Below are 17,942 nucleotides of genomic sequence, written 5' to 3'. Positions count from 1 at the left end.
GGGGCTCAAACTCATGAACCGTGAGATCATGATCTGAGCCCAAATCAAGAGTCAGATGCTTAACTGACTGAGCCACCCAGGTGCCCCCCACTTTTTTTTTTTTACAGTTTATTTACTTATTTTGAGAGAGTTCTTAGTATTCTATCTTTAATTAATTCATTAACTTCAGTTATTGAGATGGGAATAACTAAGTAACTAAGCCAGAGGATCCTGGAAAAATTTTCCAATGAGTCATACTTAAGCTAGGTTTTGAAGGCTGAGTATGAGTCCATTAAGTAAGGACAGGACAAGAACACTCCAGGTAGAGAGGACACTGACAAAGCCCAGTGTGCTCAGACCCAGCATATTAAGGGGCTTGATAGGGGTTTGAAAGGGGACCAGATCTGTACTGAGTCTGGGCTCCTTGGCTTATAAGAAAAGGGAGAAAGTGTACAAACAGGTTGAAGTGACATGGTCAAGTTTGTTTTGGATAAATAGCCCTAAGAGCAATGTGAAACATGAGAAAGACCAGTTAGAGGGGCACCTGTGTGGCTCAGTCGGTTAAGCATCTGATTCTTGATTTCGGCTCAGGTCATGATCCTGGGGTCACGAGATGGAGCCCTGCATTGGGCTCCAGCTGAGCCTGGAGCCTGTTTAAGACACTCTCTCTCTCTCTCTCTCTCTCTCTCTCCCCCTCTGCCCCTCTCCCCTGCTTATGCTCTCACTCTCTCTCAAATTAAAAAACAAAGAAACACACACACACACACACACACACACAAAACTGAATTAAAGATCAGTTAGGAAGGAGGATACTGCAACATTTGAAGTGAGAGATAATGGAGACCCAAATCAAAACATTGGCAATGAGAATAGCAAAATGAATAAAAAGAATGGAAGTAGATTATCTCTATAAGAAACTGTGTGTGATGATGAAGGAGGAATCAAGGGTGACCCTAGTTTCTAGTGAGGACAACTGAGTGCAGAGTGGTATTGAAGGGAGCAATTATTAACCAGAATAGGGAACACAAGAAGAAGAAAAGGCTCTCTGGGGAGGAAAGCTAAGATTTGTGATGTTGAGTTTGAGGAGCCTATTTGACCTCCAGAGAGAAAGTCTGGCCAGCCCTTGGAAATAAGGGCATGGAATTCTGGAGAAAGATATCTCTGGAGATATAGAATTATAAAAATCACAAGAGGTGGCTGAAGCCATTTAATCAGCTTCCCCACCACCACCAATAGTACCACCACCTGGTGGTCCCTCTGCAGTGCTGAACCTCACCAATCCCCTAGAGTCCTGACTCCTAAGCTTGCTATTAAGGCTCACAACAACAGCTTCCTCCTCACCCTCACCTCTCCCACTAACCTTTGTTACTCCATAACACATCTCTGTGTTAGTTAGGACATGAGCAAGATTGCTGTAGCAAAGGAACTCCAAAGTACAATAGCTATAGATTACAGGAGTTTCTTTCTTTCTTATATAACAGTTCAGGGCCTGTAGGGCAGCTCTGTTCCATAAAGATATATAGGAACATAGACTGATAGTGAGCTCTGCCATTCTCGGCATGCCTCTTAGGACCCAAGGGATTGTTCCAATCATTGTCATTTCCCAATTGGTGTGGGAAAAATCAGGGCAAGAAGTGTCATCTTTTTTGTTTATTTATTTTTTATTTTTTAAGTAATCTCTACCCCTAACATGGGGCTCGAACTCACAACCCTGAGAGTCGCATGCTCTAATGGCTGAACCAGCCAGGCACCCCAAGAAAACTTCATCTTTTAAAAAAATGTTGATTTATTTATTTATTTTGAGAGAGTTAGAGAGTGCACGCATGTATGGGAAGGGCAGAAGAGAGACACAGAATCCCAAGCAAGCTCGGCGCTTAGCTCAGAGCCCGACTGGGGGCTGAATCTAATGACCGCAGATTTTGACCACAAGGTCATGACCTGAGCTGGTATCAAGAGTTGGAAGCTTAACTGACTGAGTCACCCAGGCACCCCAAAGCTCCATCTTTAATAAAGATAAATACACATTGGGGTGCCTGGGTGGCTCAGTTGGTTAAACGCTCGACTTCGGCTCAGGTCATGATCTCACAGTTCGTGGGTTTGAGCCCCACGTCAGGATCTGTGCTGACAGCTCAGAGCCTGGAGCCTGCTCGGGATTCTGTGTCTCCCTCTCTCTATGGCACTCCACCACTCATGCTCTGTTTCCCTTTCTCTCAAAAATAAATAAACATTAAAAAATTAAAAAAAAAGATAAATACACATTCTTTGAGCTCACTCACATCCCATTCAGCCAAACTCAGTCACATGACCACACACCTACCTTCAAGGGAGACTGAGAAATGTAGTATCTTGGTGGGCAGCCATGTGATGAGCTCACACTCACAGGGGCTCTGTAACTAAAATGTAGAAAGGGATAATGGACACAGGGAACAATTAGCAAACTTTGACATTTCTAAAGCCCTGGCCATCTAAATAAATACCCATGCATACCTTTATTTACACACATAGAATACATTAATCTCTCCCCTCAGGAGACAACCCAAAGTGCAATCCAGGAGCACCTAGATACTTTTCCTGTCTTGTGTTCCATTTTCTTTCCTTCCTTGACTTCTTTTGGACTGATAATTTTATTCTTAATTTTTTAATGTTTATTTATTTTTGAGAGAGAGAGAGAGCATGAGCAGGGGAGGAGCAAAGAGAAAGGGAGACACAGAATCCAAAGCGGGCTCCAGGCTCTGAGTTGTCAGCACAGACCCTGACGGGGGACTCGAACTCACAGGTCATGAGATCATGACCTAAGTCAAAGTCAGACACTTAACTGACTGAGCCACCCAGGTGCCCATGGATTGGTAATTTTTATCATTCAATTTTAAAGTCTCTTTTAGTTTAGATATCCTCGACTTTTCTTCTATTCTTTTGGTGGTTATCCTAGTTATAGCATGTACCCTTCACTTATAAATATCTAATGCTAAGTGATATCTTTCCTCCCCTCTAAATGTGAGAAATTTAGAATATTTAACACCCTCCTAAGCTTTTATGCTATTATTGTCATGCATTTTAAATATCTATTTCCACAGGACATCATAATAACAGTTTCATAGTCAATGTTCATTTAAACTTACCCATTATGTTTTGCTGTTCATTTTTCCTAGTGGTTCTTGCTCACGGTTTTTTATCTCTTATTAAGACTTAGTTATCTTTGACTATGTGCTAGAAAGATTATTTGTAGAAAAAACTGATGCCCAGTTTGATGTTTCTTCTAGAGAGAATGGCCATTTGCTTTTTCCAGGATCACTTTAGTTCAAATTCAAGATTTGAGATTTTCTTAGCAAGCCACTTCCAGTTCACCCTTACTCGTAGGGGACTGTGTGCATGTGGAACAGGGTGTGGTTTATCAGGTGTCCACCTTTGTCAGGTCCTGATCTGACTTTTGTCTCCCTAATCCCATAAGGTTGCCTAACAGACAGCTCACCCTCTCAAATGTCTCTTCAGGATCAGCTAATGACCCTAAGGTAAACATGTTTGAAAATGGCTAGGCTCACCCCTCTGCATTTCCATTTTCTTCCAGATCTCATCCTAGTAATTTGTGAATGTTTTGTTATTTTTATTTTATTTTTTATTTTTAAAAGTTTACATCCAAATTAGTTAGCATATAGTGCAACAATGATTTCAGGAGTAGATTCCTTAGTGCCCCTTACCCATTTAGCCCATCCCCCCCCCACTCCCCCTCCAGTAACCCTCTGTTTGTTCTCCGTATTTAAGAGTCTCTTATGTTTTTGTCCCCCTCCCTGTTTTTATATTATTTTTGCTTCCCTTCCCTTGTGTTCATCTTTTTGTCTCTTAAATTCCTCATATGGGTAAAGTCATATGATATTTGTCTTTCTCTGACTAATTTCACTTAGCATAATATCCTCCAGTTCCATCCACGTAGTTGCAAATGGCAAGATTTCATTCTTTTTGATTGCTGAGTAATACTCCCTTTTATATATATACCACATCTTCTTTATCCATTCATCCATCGATGGACATTTGGGCTCTTTCCATACTTTGGCTATTGTGGATAGTGCTGCTATAAACATGGGGGTGCATGTGTCCCTTGGAAACAGAACACCTGTATCCCGTGGATAAGTGCCTAGTAGTGCCATTGCTGGGTTGTAGGGTAGTTCTATTTTCAGTTTTTTGAGGAACCTCCATACTGTTTTCCAGAGTGGCTGCACCAGCTTGCATTCCCATTTTGTTAGCTTTTTGATGCTTCTAAGAAGATTTTTAGTAAATTATGTTCAGCAGGAAGGGTGATCAGAATTAGCTAGTGTGCCATTACTGAAATTGGAAGTATTACTTCTTCAGAGTTCCTAGAACAACATTTCTCAAGATGGGGGTCCATGGACCAGGTGCATCAAAATCACATTATGCTTCTTAAAAATTGGGATTGCAGGGCTGCCATCTCAACTTCATTAAGAACCGATGGCACCAAAACCCAGAAGTCTGCCCTTTTGGAAAGCTCTCAGGCTCTATTTATTAAGACTTAAGTTTGAGAAATCTTGCCCCAAAGCTCAGCACAACACTCTTAATAATAGGCATTCAAGGAATTTGACTGGATTTTTGTTTTAAGGTCATGTAGATCAGAAGAAAGCCAAATACATGACCCAGTCAGAATTTGGTTAATGCTTACATCTCCTATCTCCTCACCATTTGAAAAAATCCTCAAGACAGGATGATCCTAAGGAGGAACTCTCAAGAACCAAGACCCTATCTAGAGTCAAAGTCTAATCCTGTCACATTCACTTGTCTCAGGAGTAGCATTCATTTTGATCAGTCATGGATGGCAGGTACTTGAATGTGCTTGTTAGTCACTAAGGAAAGGTTTGGGAAAGAAGTTAAGGTTACCTTAAAGATATCTTGACCACCAAATCTACTGGTGAATCCATTTGTGAACTAGCCTCAAAAAAGAAACCCAAAAAACCCAACCTGTTTTTTTAAGGCTATTTTATAATTGGATACCAATTATAAATATTAAGATATCTCCCCCAATATTATTTGGCTAAATAAGAAGTTAACACCATGTTGGTCTTCAACATTATTTTGAAATTTTACTGGTCCAAAAAATCTGTAGATCTTGAAATCACTGACTTACAGCTCCTCAAGCCACTCCAGTTTCCAGTAATCAAGAAAGCCCTTGGCCTGCTTGTTAATGTTTCTGCAAATAGCAGGCAAATCTGCATTCCAAACTGTCAGGAACATGATTAATTATCTATTTGGATTAGCCAACAAAATCCATGTTCTTGTGTTTGTGACACGCTTACTTAAATTTCTTAGCTTTGGTCATTCTTTTGAGTTACAATGTTTTTTGAAATGTTTGTCTTTGCTTTTCTGCAGGACAAAAAGGAAAAAAAAAGAAAAAAAGAAAAACCCAAACCAACCAAACAAAACCCAATGCCGACCAGTTGCTGACAGACATTTAAAGATTTCTCATTGCTGCACCAACATGTGGTCTTAGGTTTCTTCAACCTTTAAAGGAAAAGCTTTGAATGAGTTCTTGTGTTTGCCACAGCTGAATAACCTTAATATGGAAACGTGCTCATGTTACACACCATAGACATCAATAGAAAGTTTCAGAAAATTTGAGCTTTTTAATCAGATGATCTAGTGCTCTACTCAGAAAATAAAATTCCATGGGGAAACTGCTACTCAGGATAGACTTTGTTCTTTTATAATCTTCATTTTCTTTCATTGCTCTGCAATCAAGAGGATACTTCAATAACCATCTGAATAGGGAGGATGGGATTAAAAATGAGCGGTTATGAACTTTTTAAAAACCAGATCTGTTTTGGAAACTACTATCAGTTGGAGAGTGGTTTATATGTGAACTGTGCTAAAATCCTTAAAGGTAAGCCAACTCTGAATATGCATTACTGATGAAATCATGTTTGTCACTGTGGTAAACTAATAGGATAGCATATGTTAAGTGGGCTGTGGTAACTTATGTAACCTATCATTTAAAAATCATCACATGCCCTTATGGTTTCATTTAACCTGATTAATCTGCTTTGGTAATGGAATCATTTATACCCAATTAGATATATCTAGATTATGATGCTACGGAAAGGGTAATTTGTGAGTAATAAGATATCTCTAAAATCTGTAGGTTGGGGGCAACATCACCATTTTAGGTTTTTACAGATACCTATTCATTTGTGTCTCTAAGGCCAAAAACTGGCCTTGCTTTAAGCCACATGTTTTATTTCTGTAGACTCTTTAGAAATCCATTCGTGGCTCTTTATTTCATCAGCTTCCACCATACTGAGTTTGTATCTGTTAAGGTGGGTGGAGTGTATGCAACACTTGATAATGTGAAGAAAAATTACCCAACACTTGGAACAAAAGCAAAAGGATGACTGCTTGTCCTTTGAATGTTGGACTAAAGCTTTATTTCAAGGTCTTTATCTAACAGGCCCACTCAAGAGTTATTTAGTTCTTCAGAGGAATGCACTGTTGCTTGATTAAAGTTCAGACAAGTTAACTTGTAGATTTTTGTCCAGGAGAGATGCAAAACATTTCTGTGCAGAATTTCTGGTTTTATGGTCCTATTTTGCTTCTAATTTAGCAAACTTATTTTAGCATGCTTTCCCTTTTTGAACATATAAATCTCTGTCTTTCAAATTCTCCTTTGTCCCAGATTTATCATCCTCCTTCTTTCTTCATTAATGCATAAAACCTGTGACACGTAATCATCCTATATTTTCATTACGGTCATGTTTTTCAAAGTTAAACTTTGTCTCTATGAAGAAAAAGAGATGAATCTCACCAGGCTTTCAAGAAAATGAATCTCCTTTCTTTAGTTCATGCAATTTCACCTCTCTGGGGAACATATTTTATAGGAATTATGTCAATGCATTTTGATTCCCCCCTTTAAAATTTTTTTTTTCAACGTTTATTTATTTTTGCAACAGAGAGAGAGAGACAGAGCATGAACGGGGGAGGGGCAGAGAGAGAGGGAGACACAGAATCGGAAACAGGCTCCAGGATCTGAGCCATCAGCCCAGAGCCTGACTCGGGACTCGAACTCACGGACCACGAGATCGTGACCTGGCTGAAGTCGGACGCTTAACCGACTGCGCCACCCAGGCGCCCCTGATTCCCCCCTTTAAATCCTATTTCTTGTTAGCCTTCTGATAGAGTCATTAAGCTTACTGTCCCAAGAAAGAAAGGACAGGCAGGTGCTGCTCATAACAGAGAGGGCATTCATCTGCTTTGAATTTCAAAGCTCATTTTCTTCACCTTTTTTTAGTAAGACAATGTACATAAAACCCAAGCTTTTTGGAGAAAGGGATTTCCAAATGACAAAGCCTTCCTTTTTAATACATAGGGCCTGAGTGTAGAATGGAAGGGAGACACTCCAGGCTGTAAAGAATGAAGGGAAAAGCAATTCTGGGTCAGTTATAGGGGAAAAGGGGGTAGAGTCTGGGAGGGAAGTCACAAGACACAACTGTCCTGATCTCCTCCCAGGTTAAAGTACTAGGGCAGAAAGTAGGTTAGCTAGGTTGCTGGGAAAGCAGAGGACAGAAGGGGTGAGGTCTGGATTGTGCTTTTCTTTGGGAGGATTAACATCTGCCCTTTGCCATTTTGAGGTCATGAAAGCCACACTCCCTCTCACACCTGGATGTCTTCTTGGAGAGGAGTTTAGGGAGGGGTAGAAATCTTAGAGGTTGAGTTCTTAACAGAGTTATCCAAGTAGAGACTGATCACCTACAAAAACATTTTAAATTATAGTATTGAATTGAGGTTAATAAATTGGACTTGGGCGGTGCCTGGGTGGCTCAGTCAGTTAAGCATCTGACTTTGGCTCAGGTCATGAGCCATTTGTGTGAGTTCGAGCCTCACGTTGAGCTCGCGTTGAGCTTAGAGCCTGGAGCCTGCTTCAGATTCTGTGCCTCCTCTCTCTACCCCTCCTATGCTCATGCTCTCTCTCTCTCTCAAAAAAAAAAAAAAAAACATTAAAAAATAATAAAAAATAAATTGAACTTGATCTTGTCCCTCCTCCCAGCTTCCACCTAGAATATGGAAGCTTGTTAAGTTAGATCAGAGCGGGCTTAGATAAGAAAGCTACATTTTTAGCCAAGCTAAGGATACTATGAGTAAATTTGAAAGGTTGTGTCAGGGAGGAAAAATTTCTTCTGCCCTTCAAGATCCTTCTAGCTGGACTAAGAATCAAATTGACACGAGACAGATTGATTTTTTTTTTTTTTTTTTTTTTTTTTAACATAAGGTCCACACCCAGTGTCGGGCTTGAACTCATGACCCTGAGATCAAGAGTCACATGCTACACTGACTGAGCCAGCCAGGTGCCCTGACATGAGACAGATTAACAGGAATAAATCAAATTTAACTCCATAGGTATGGGGGAATCCACAGACATGGAAATTCCAAAGATAGTCAAGCAACATGAGGCTATATGAGCTCAGGAGCAGGGTAGGGGTCTGAGGATACAAAGGGGGAGAAAAACTTATTAACAGAAAGGTGAGAGGAGTTTTGTTTTGCAAAAAAAACAAAGTTGTCTTATTATGTGGATAAGTTTCTTAGGTAGAGAGGAATCTCTGTAAATAGCTGTCTTTCTGGTATCAGCAGGCAGTTGAGGGGGGATAAAGAGTTTTTCCTTACCCTGCTGGGTTTTGATTGCTTTTGACTGGAAATAATGTTCATGCCAGAGTGGGCCATCTTGGAGCATACTGCCCTTGGCCCCTGTAGTTCCCTCCTCTGACACTTCCCTTAAGCTTCACGTATAAAAGTTGAGCAGGTAGATCATTCTGTCTTGGTGGACCAGTCCTTGCAATAAGTCAGTTCAGTTAAACCCATTTCAGGAGACAGTGATGCAGCTGTGTTCTCAAAGTTGGGCCTATGGTTTAAGCAATCAGGTTTTAAATAAGAGGCATTTCTATGGAAACAAAAGAAAAAAAAATGGTCAATGTTTGGATCAAATTATAAACCAGTTTGCGAGTTCTGAGGGTATCCAGTTGAGATTTCTAGATGTCAAGCTTGAATCATCTGTGGATAGAGTGACAGCAGGTGGTGGCAGTCTGATAGATTTTCTCGGTTTATAGTTCAAGTGTTTGTAGTGATCTTTTTTCATTTTTCTTTTTTTTTTTAAAGAGGAGTTTATTTGACATTCTTTCTGTTAGAATTACATACTTCTGGAAACCTAATTTCTTTCTTTCTTTCTTCCTTCCTTCCTTTCTTTTTTTTTTTTTTTTTTTTTTTTTAGGTAAGCTCTATACCCAATGTGGGACTTGAACTCACCACCCTGACATCAAGACTCCTGTGTTTCACTGACTGAGCCAGCCAGGTGGCCTGTGGTGATCCTTCTGAAAGGCCCACAGAGCAACAGGCATAAAGGTTGCCTGTATGGGAGCTACTGTGGAGATTTCTCTGAAGTTTACATTAAGTCGTTCCTATTTAGTTCGCAGGGCTTCAAGAGAAAGGATAGTCTTAGTTCTCAAATGTATCCAACTCAGAAAGATGGGAAAAGACTCAGAAATGTTACTTTGGAGAATGGTAGCCAGGCATTGGAAGAAACTAGAAGAAATCAGGATCTGGTCTAGTTTATAAGAAACAGTATTAGAATCTAATATTTACTTGGTGTGTTATTGAAATATATTTTCTCTCTATAATCACCCTCATTCTACCAAAGATAGCCTAATTAATACTAATCTATTTGCTAAATAAGTCTAGTTTCAAAACACCTTGGCCTGATCATTTATATAAGTGCAGTGAGAAGATCAGTTGAAGGGCATCTTGGTGGCTCAGTCGGTTAAGCCTTTGACTCTTGATTTCGGCTCAGGTCATGATCTCATGATTCATGGGATTGAGACCCATGTCGGGCTCTATGCTGACTGTGCGGGGCCTGCTTGGGATTCTCTCTGCCTCTCTCTCTGCCCTTCCTCTGCACACAAGCTCACTCTCTCAAAATAAATAAATAACTTGTAAAAAAGTAAAATATAAGAACATTCGGGGCGACTGGCTGGCTCAGTCAGTGGAGCATGAGACTCGATCTCAGGGTTGTGAATTTGAGCCCTATGTTGGGTATAGAGATAACTTAAAAATAAAATCTTTAAATTTTTTTTTTAATCTTAAAAAATACATATAAGAACACTCAACTGACAGTTTCTGAATTCTGGAGGCATCAGGTAGGAACAAAAGATAAATGTTTCAATTTGTTCACAAAGGTATATTTTATCAAATTGCTGTAAATCAGTAAGCTTAAGAGAAAAAATGTTTTTAAGTTTATTAATTTTGAGAGAGAGTGTTCACAAAAATGGGGGAGGGGCAGAGAGAGAGGGAGAGAGACAATCCCAAGCAGGCTCTGTGCTGTGAGTGCAGAACCAGAACCATGTGAGATCATGACCTGAGCTGAGATCAAGAGCCAACCAGTCAGTTTCTCACCCTATGAGAAAAAAAAATTTTTTTTAATTGGAAAAACAAAGCATTTTTTTTAAAGAGTCAGTAACATTTTAAACAGAAAGTCATGGGGCCCCTGCGTGCCTCAGTTGGTTAAGCATCGACTTCGGCTCAGGTCATGATCTCACAGTTCATGAGTTCCAGGCTCACATTGGACTCTCTGCTGTCAGTGTGGAGCCTGCTTTGGAAACTCTGTCTCCCTCTCTCTGCTCCTTCTCTGGGTGCGTGTGCACGTTGGCGTGCTCTCTCTCTCTGTCTCAAAAATAAAACATTTCTTAAAAATTAAAAAAATAAACAGAAAGTCATAAAAATTACAATTACTTCCTCACTTCATTGAGTCTCATGTTATTAATTTTCATTCTGCTTAAATCCAGTTTTCCCTCTAGTTTTAGAAATTCTTAGTTCAGTTTAGGATCAGTTTAGGATCCTAAGGTTATCAGAAACCTATACTTTGAGGTTTTCTATGAATATCTTTAATATGAAACACATTTGCAACATCATCAGAGTAAAACAGTAACTGTAAATGACCAGACTTAAAAGTGGCCATGGTCAGAGATGTAATTAGAGTTCATTACAATGTAATTGACAAGAAAATTTGGTTATGGGGTCACCTGGGTAGCTCAGTTGGTTAAGCATCTGACTCTTGATCTCAGCGCAGGTCATAATCTCATGGATTGTGAGAATGAGCCCTGAGTCAGGCTTTGTTCTGACAGTGCAGAGCCTGCTTGGGATTCTCTCCTTCCCTCTCTCTCTCTGCCCCTGCCCTGCTTGTTCTCTCTCACTCTCTCAAAAATAAATAAACATTAAAAAAAAAAGGAAGAAAATTTGGTTATGTCTGTGACACACAACATTTCAAGTTGATAACATACCAGGACTTCAGATTTCTAGGAGTTTCATACAGTTTTTAGAATTATCCTAATAACATTTATACACAATAGCATCTACACAAATATAATCTTAAGAGGGTTTAGTATCACTTATTTGACAAGTCTTCTGATGTAATTTAACATACTAAATAAGCCTAATTTGTTTAATGTCTCATACAATCTTTGAAATGTTCCAGGAACTCTCTGAAACACCTTGGTGAGATTGGGGTCAAAAGACTTAATTTTAGACTGTGATTTTGGGAAGTATGTCAAAAAACTATTAAAAGGTTTGAAAATGTGATTAAATAAAATCATAAAATATTATGAAACAATATTTATCCATTTAACCAAAGTGACAATAAAAGGTATTAAAGGCAAATACGGAAGGTTACATAGTAGTGAGCAAAATTTAGCTTTTTTAATATTAAGACTCAGGTTTTTTTTAAGTAATCACAGACCCAATAAAAATAGGAAATTATTTTGACAAAACACAGAATCTTTAGGTTTTTTTAGGCAGATACCTTTAACGATAAAGAAAAACTTTTGTTTATAATTTCTTATTAAGAGCAGATGAATAGGGATGCCTGGGTGGCTCATTCGCTTGGGTGTCCGACTTTGGCTGGGGTCATGATTTCATGGTTTGTGAGTTCAAGCCCCCAGGCAGACTCCAGGCTGACAGTTTCGGGGCCTGGAGCCTGCTTCTGATTCTGTGTCTCCCTCTCTCTCTGCCCCTCCCCTGCTTGCACTCTCTCTCAAAAATAAACATTAAAAAAAAAAAAGATGAATAGTTCAAGAAAACTTTGTCCTTTTAACAAAAACACAATTTTAATATTTGATATTAAAATTCATTTACTTACTTAAATTTATGTTAATCTTAGCCAGTACTGACTGCACATAAAATTCCTTTCAAAAGATTCTTTTTCAGTAAATCTTTTACAACTGTTTTTACATTCATATTTTGTCCTCAGTTTAAATAACTGGCCCCATTTTAGGACGAAATTATTTTCTTTCCCTCAACAAAAGTGTATTTCTATTTCTTATGCTACTTCTTACCAAAAACACACATCTTATTTCCCTGCAAACAGAGTTGTTTCCCTGATTATTTCCAGTAGTCTTATTTACATTTATTAGAATTAAGAACTTTTAGAAACCTTAGTTTCTAGTGAAAACGAAGTAGTAACTGTGAACCATCAGTTATACGATTATTCTTTTTTTTTTTAATTTTTTTCAACGTTTTTTATTTATTTTTGGGACAGAGAGAGACAGAGCATGAACGGGAGAGGGGCAGAGAGAGAGAGGGAGACACAGAATCGGAAGCAGGCTCCAGGCTCTGAGCCATCAGCCCAGAGCCCGACGCGGGGCTCGAACTCACGGACCGCGAGATCGTGACCTGGCTGAAGTCGGATGCTTAACCGACTGCGCCACCCAGGCGCCCCCATAGTACCGTATTTAAATAAAGCACAAACCAAGTTTACTAACAGACCCATATTCATCTTTAGTTTCTCTGCGATAAGACAAAAACAGATAAACTTATGTTTCATACTTGATGTTTTATTATTTTATCTTACTTCGAAGTGATTTAGGTAATCAATACATTTAACCTAACTCATTATTTAACAGCAAAATTTTAAAGTTTCATGTTATCAAAGATTTTGAAGCTACTTAAAAGTTTACTTACCTTTTTACTTTATTTACATCTATTTAATTTACTTGTTTCTAACAATTATGTTTAGATTAGTCACAAAACTTTATCAGGCATTAGACAAAGTCAACCATGATTGTGGGTGTTTTTTTGGACAAATTTTGCAATAGAAATAATGAATTTATTTGACTTTCAGTGAACATAGGCAGACTAAAAGTTCTATATTTAATGCTAGTAACTCTAAAAACATGTGTATTTTAATTTAACCAACAACCTTAAATTAGCTTTAATATTGAATATTTCCCCAGATCATGTGAACCTGAAAAACATTTGGGTTAGTTTCTGTCTTTCTGAGTTTTAAATGTCCAATCTTATAAGTGCTTACCTTCAAACCAACCACATAGAGCGTTTTTACAAGTTAATTTTGGCAAGACTATCAAGAGGTAGCGAAAATATTACACATTTACAACATATATGGACACACATACACAGACAAGATGCAATAAAAAATCTTATAGCTTGTTTTTACTAATCTTTGTGGAGAAAACATTAGGAGCTCAATTTCCAAATGCCACCATTTTTTTTTTCTGTTGAAAATTTTCTCCCCAGAAGTTGCATTTCAAAAAATGACTTACATCCTAGAAAGGATGAGAATTGAACATTTACATCACAAAGGCACAGAGTATCCAAGTTTTCTCCAAGGTTGAGATTTGGAACATATCTGCCTGTTATAAGAGCCACTAGAGTCTGGGCTTAAGAGGTCTATCAGCAGTTTGCCTTTTAAAAAGGCCTCTCCCTCCCCGATCCCACACTGACACACAGCCCTTTTTTTCCCCATTCTTGAGTAGGCACTGTTTACATTTTATTTTATTTTATTTTATTTTATTTTATTTTATTTTATTTTATTTTATTTATAATTCTTTAAAAATGTTTATTTGGGGGGGGGGGAGAGGGGCTGACAGAGGGAGGGCAGAGAGTCCTAAGCAGGCTCTGTGCTGACAGCAGAGAGCCTGATGTGGGGCTTGAACTCAAGAACTGTGAAATTATGACCTGAACTGAAGTCAGAAGCTTAACGGACTGAGCCATCCAGGTGCCCCTATTATTTTTTTATTTTTTAATTAAAAAAAATCTGAAATGCTTCATCAATTTGTGTGTCATCTTTGCTCAAGGGCCATACTAATTCTTCTCTGTATCATTACAATTTTAGTACGTGTGCTGCCAAAGTGAGCACTCTGTTTACATTTCAAAGACATAAGATTTATTTTGATTTTAAGGGACAGAGAATCTAAAAAAAATTTTTTTTTCTCTTAGAATTTCAGGATAACTGTGATTTACAAATTTTCCTTTTTTCTCTTCAGTACAGGACAATTTTGTTCCAATATCCAGACCTTTTATAATATCTACAAATATTTTGAGAGGAATAGGTGAGGTTCAGGGAATGGTAAAGATAGGTATGCTTTGACTTGTTTCTAGAGTTGCATTTCTGGTTTTGTAGAGATTTGTAAGACAGTTATTTCTAATTGTCTAACGAACTAGATTGTATCCTGAATATCAAGGGACTGGCCTATCTTTTTAACTAAATTTCATTCTTTATATCAGGGAGATTTAAAAAAATTTTTTTAAGTTATTATATTGAGAGACAGAGACAGTGCAAGTGGGGGAGGGACAGAGAGAGAGGGAGAGAATTCCAAGCAGGCTCCTTGCTGTGAGATCATGACCTGAGCCGAAATCAAGAGTCAGACGCTTAACTGACTGAGTTACCAGGTGCCCCTATTTTTAAGTCTGATTTTTGTTATTTCATCTTATCAAGGGAGTCCTTAAGGCTTGCCACTATACTAATAAGACAGTTGAGAGCTCTCTATAAAGACTTTTTTTTAATATAGCCAATTTAAAGTATCCATCCTCCAGCCATTGATGAGTAGGATCTATTAACAGCGACTCAAACCAATAAGCCTTAATGGTTTAACCAGTGATGCAAGGCATCCAAAGAGGATATAGATTACACGGCCCCCATGATTCAAAAGTTTACTCCCAAAATTAGTCTAACAAAGCAAAGGACTTCATTGCACAAGTGGTGAGGATGGTGTAGGGAAAATGGTGTCTCTAGTCCTCACAAAATGGTGAGATGCCTTTAGTCAAAGACTCCCTCATTTGTGACACAGGGCAGGTGCTACTGGAATGTAACTTTCCAACACTGACAAGCAACTAAGATTGATATAACAAAGGTTCCTCTGGGCTGGAACCTCTTATGACAAACTTCCCACAGTCGGTGGGGTGGAGGAGAGATATTTGGATCCCCAGTCTATTTGACTGATCCCCTGCAGAACTCTGGAAAGTGCACCCTCTGAATGGTGGAGACCAAAGAGAATATTCTCACTGGTCACAAAGTCAAGCTCTTGAAAGAGGACTTTGACTACTTCCATTTTGACCTCAAACTTTCTAACTGATCAAGTTCTTCTTTCTAGCTTATCTCTTAACTCAGACAGAAGATCCTGTGGGCAAAGCATCCCCTGATGGGAACCAAAACTAGCCCCTCTAGCAATAAGGACTGCCCCCGCCCCAGCAAGACCCCACCCATGACTGACTCTAAGACAGTGATAGACTTGACCTTCACTGCCCACCTACAGGTACCCACCCACCTTTGCCCCACATTTTCCTTATATAAACCTGAAGTGTTTGTAGCACTTTGCAGACAGTCTGAGATGCTAGTCTGCTGTCTTCTGGGTGGTGGCCTCACTGAAGTACATTCCTTTCTTGTTCCACCAGCACTCATCTCTCTGCCTCTGGATCTTGTTTGGGACCCCTGAAGCCAGGTGCTCTTGCACCCCTTCACACCGGCTACATTCTTAGAACATAGAACAAGATGAAAGGACAAATCTCTTATGCGCACATAAACAGCCTTGGCTAGACCTTGGGTCTCTTGGAGCCACAGCCACCCTAATAACTAGGAGGGATGTGTGGGGATTTTGTGTTGTTTTACAGTATATCTCATTGCATGGAAGTTTTCTTGAGATTTAGGGGTGACCTAGTGTCAATCTAACCCATTCTGTGACAAACTTTTCCTAACATGGGAGTCTTCTTGAGGTGGCGAGCACTCTAACACCTTTTAAGTGCTCGACCGGTGCCCACCAATTTTGCAGCTTTGGCTTCCAACATGTCCGTGAGCAACAGCCTTTACTTCATGTGCGCATTAAAGACACCAAAGACACAGACAGAGGAAAACAAAGACCATCTCTGGGAGGAAATGGATCAGGAACCAAAGAGTACTCTACTAAATTTAACCAAAGAGTAACCTAGTCCAAGAAACTAGTTCCACAAGGATTTTCTCCTGCTAATCTAAATTAAGAAAGAGACAAAAAGACCTCTTACCACTCTGGCTCCATTTGCCTCCACACACAGACATTCCAGGAGGCTGGAATTTCACCTGGTAAGAAATTTCACCTGCTGCCAGCTGAATGTCATTGTCCCAAGGATCTCTCAACTGCAGCAATGTCAGGTCAAGAGGTGTCCAACGAGTAGAAAGTGTACTGCAAAATGTGCCAACCGTTGGGGAGAAAGAATTTCCTCTGCCCTTCAAGACCCTCTAGCTGTACTAAGAATCAAATTGACATGAGACAGATTAATAGGAGAAAATCAAATTTAATAGTGAACATATGGGGTATCCATATAGACATGACATTTGAGTTGTTTCCACTTTTTTACTAAAAAACCATTAAGGTTGTTTATACTTTATTGCTTAGTGATTAATTTCTTTATACCAATCATTCCCCTAGGATAATCTCTTAGAAGTGGAATTTCTGGGTAAATAGCTTTGATTACATGAGTTTACAGGATTTTGCTTGATTTCTTTCTTTCTTTCTTTCTTTCTTTCTTTCTTTCTTTCTTTCTTTCTTTCTTTTTTGGTGTCCCTGTGTGGGCTCAAATGATTTTTTTCTCATGCTATTATAATCATGCAGCGAACAATGTTTCATATCCTATTTTATTTTTTACTGAAAAAATATTGCCCCATGTTATCACATGTGTTCTGTAAAACAATTTTTAAGTTTATTTATTTTTTTAGTAATTTCTACACCCAACATGGGGCTCAAACCCATGACTGGAGATTGAGTCACATGCTCTTCTGAGCCAGCAGAGCACCCCAATTTTTCATATCTTTACGTGGACATAAAGCTGACATAAAGTTAGTCAATTTAATCTACCCATTCTACTATTCTGGTTGTGGTACAGTTAGGAGTTTCTAGTTTTTCACTGTGGTAAAACACACTTTCAGGAACATCTCGTGTAGAAAGCCTAGTGTGCATTTAGGATAATTACTTCAGGATAAATTCTCAGAAAAGGAATTACTGCCTCAAAGGCCATGGACATTTATGAGGTTAGTTGATAAATATTGCTAAATTGCCTTCCAAACTAGTTATATCAGTCTACATTATAATATGTGATACCTCATACAGGTTAGATATTAGAACAACCTGATGGATTGTGGAACAACTTTCCTTAGAGATCTTTAAAAAGAAAACAAATTTCCTTCTCTGTGTTCCAGATTAAATTTTCAAAGGCATACGAAATGTATGCCAACTCTCGATTAAAAAGAAAAGACGTTTGGGGCGCCTGGGTGGCGCAGTCGGTTAAGCGTCCGACTTCAGCCAGGTCACGATCTCGAGGTCCGTGAGTTCGAGCCCTGCGTTGGGCTCTGGGCTGATGGCTCAGAGCCTGGAGCCTGTTTCCGATTCTGTGTCTCCCTCTCTCTCTGCCCCTCCCCCGTTCCTGCTCTGTCTCTCTCTGTCCCAAAAATAAATAAACGTTGAAAAAAAAAGAAAAGAAAAGACGTTTAAATTATGAATACCAAGAATGTTAACATGAACTAGGTGTTCTTGACATTCTCTATCATATCAGATCTTAGATTTGAATGGTCACTTTCTTTCCAAGTAAAATGTTTTCACATTGTACAAGAAAGGTAGGTTTCTAGTCTATGGACAGGGAAATACAGAAGCACAAAGAAAGTTTTC

The 17,942-nt window shown here is 39.0% G+C and overlaps 1 long non-coding RNA gene and 1 other non-coding gene across 3 annotated transcripts in view; both read right to left on the bottom strand.

The window, feature by feature from the left end:
* LOC121026097 (uncharacterized) overlaps positions 1-17,942 on the bottom strand; it is a 41,727-nt gene that overhangs the window by 18,656 nt on the left and 5,129 nt on the right. For both annotated transcript variants that reach the window (XR_005788262.1, XR_005788263.1), the window contains exons 3-5: positions 16,306-16,528; positions 8,635-8,869; positions 2,297-2,372 (exon numbers count right to left, since the gene is read on the bottom strand). This is a non-coding gene — a long non-coding RNA (uncharacterized LOC121026097). The remainder of the gene's footprint in view (positions 1-2,296; positions 2,373-8,634; positions 8,870-16,305; positions 16,529-17,942) is intronic.
* Positions 14,060-14,167, bottom strand: LOC121026184 (U6 spliceosomal RNA). Its single transcript, XR_005788290.1, has one exon. It is a non-coding gene; the product is annotated as a U6 spliceosomal RNA (small nuclear RNA).

This window comes from Herpailurus yagouaroundi, unplaced genomic scaffold (assembly GCF_014898765.1).
Source record: "Herpailurus yagouaroundi ecotype Mexico unplaced genomic scaffold, PumYag 67793, whole genome shotgun sequence".
Lineage (NCBI taxonomy): Eukaryota > Metazoa > Chordata > Mammalia > Carnivora > Felidae > Herpailurus > Herpailurus yagouaroundi.
Note: the sequence above shows the minus strand (reverse complement) of the source record. Positions and strands in the feature narration are given on the sequence as shown.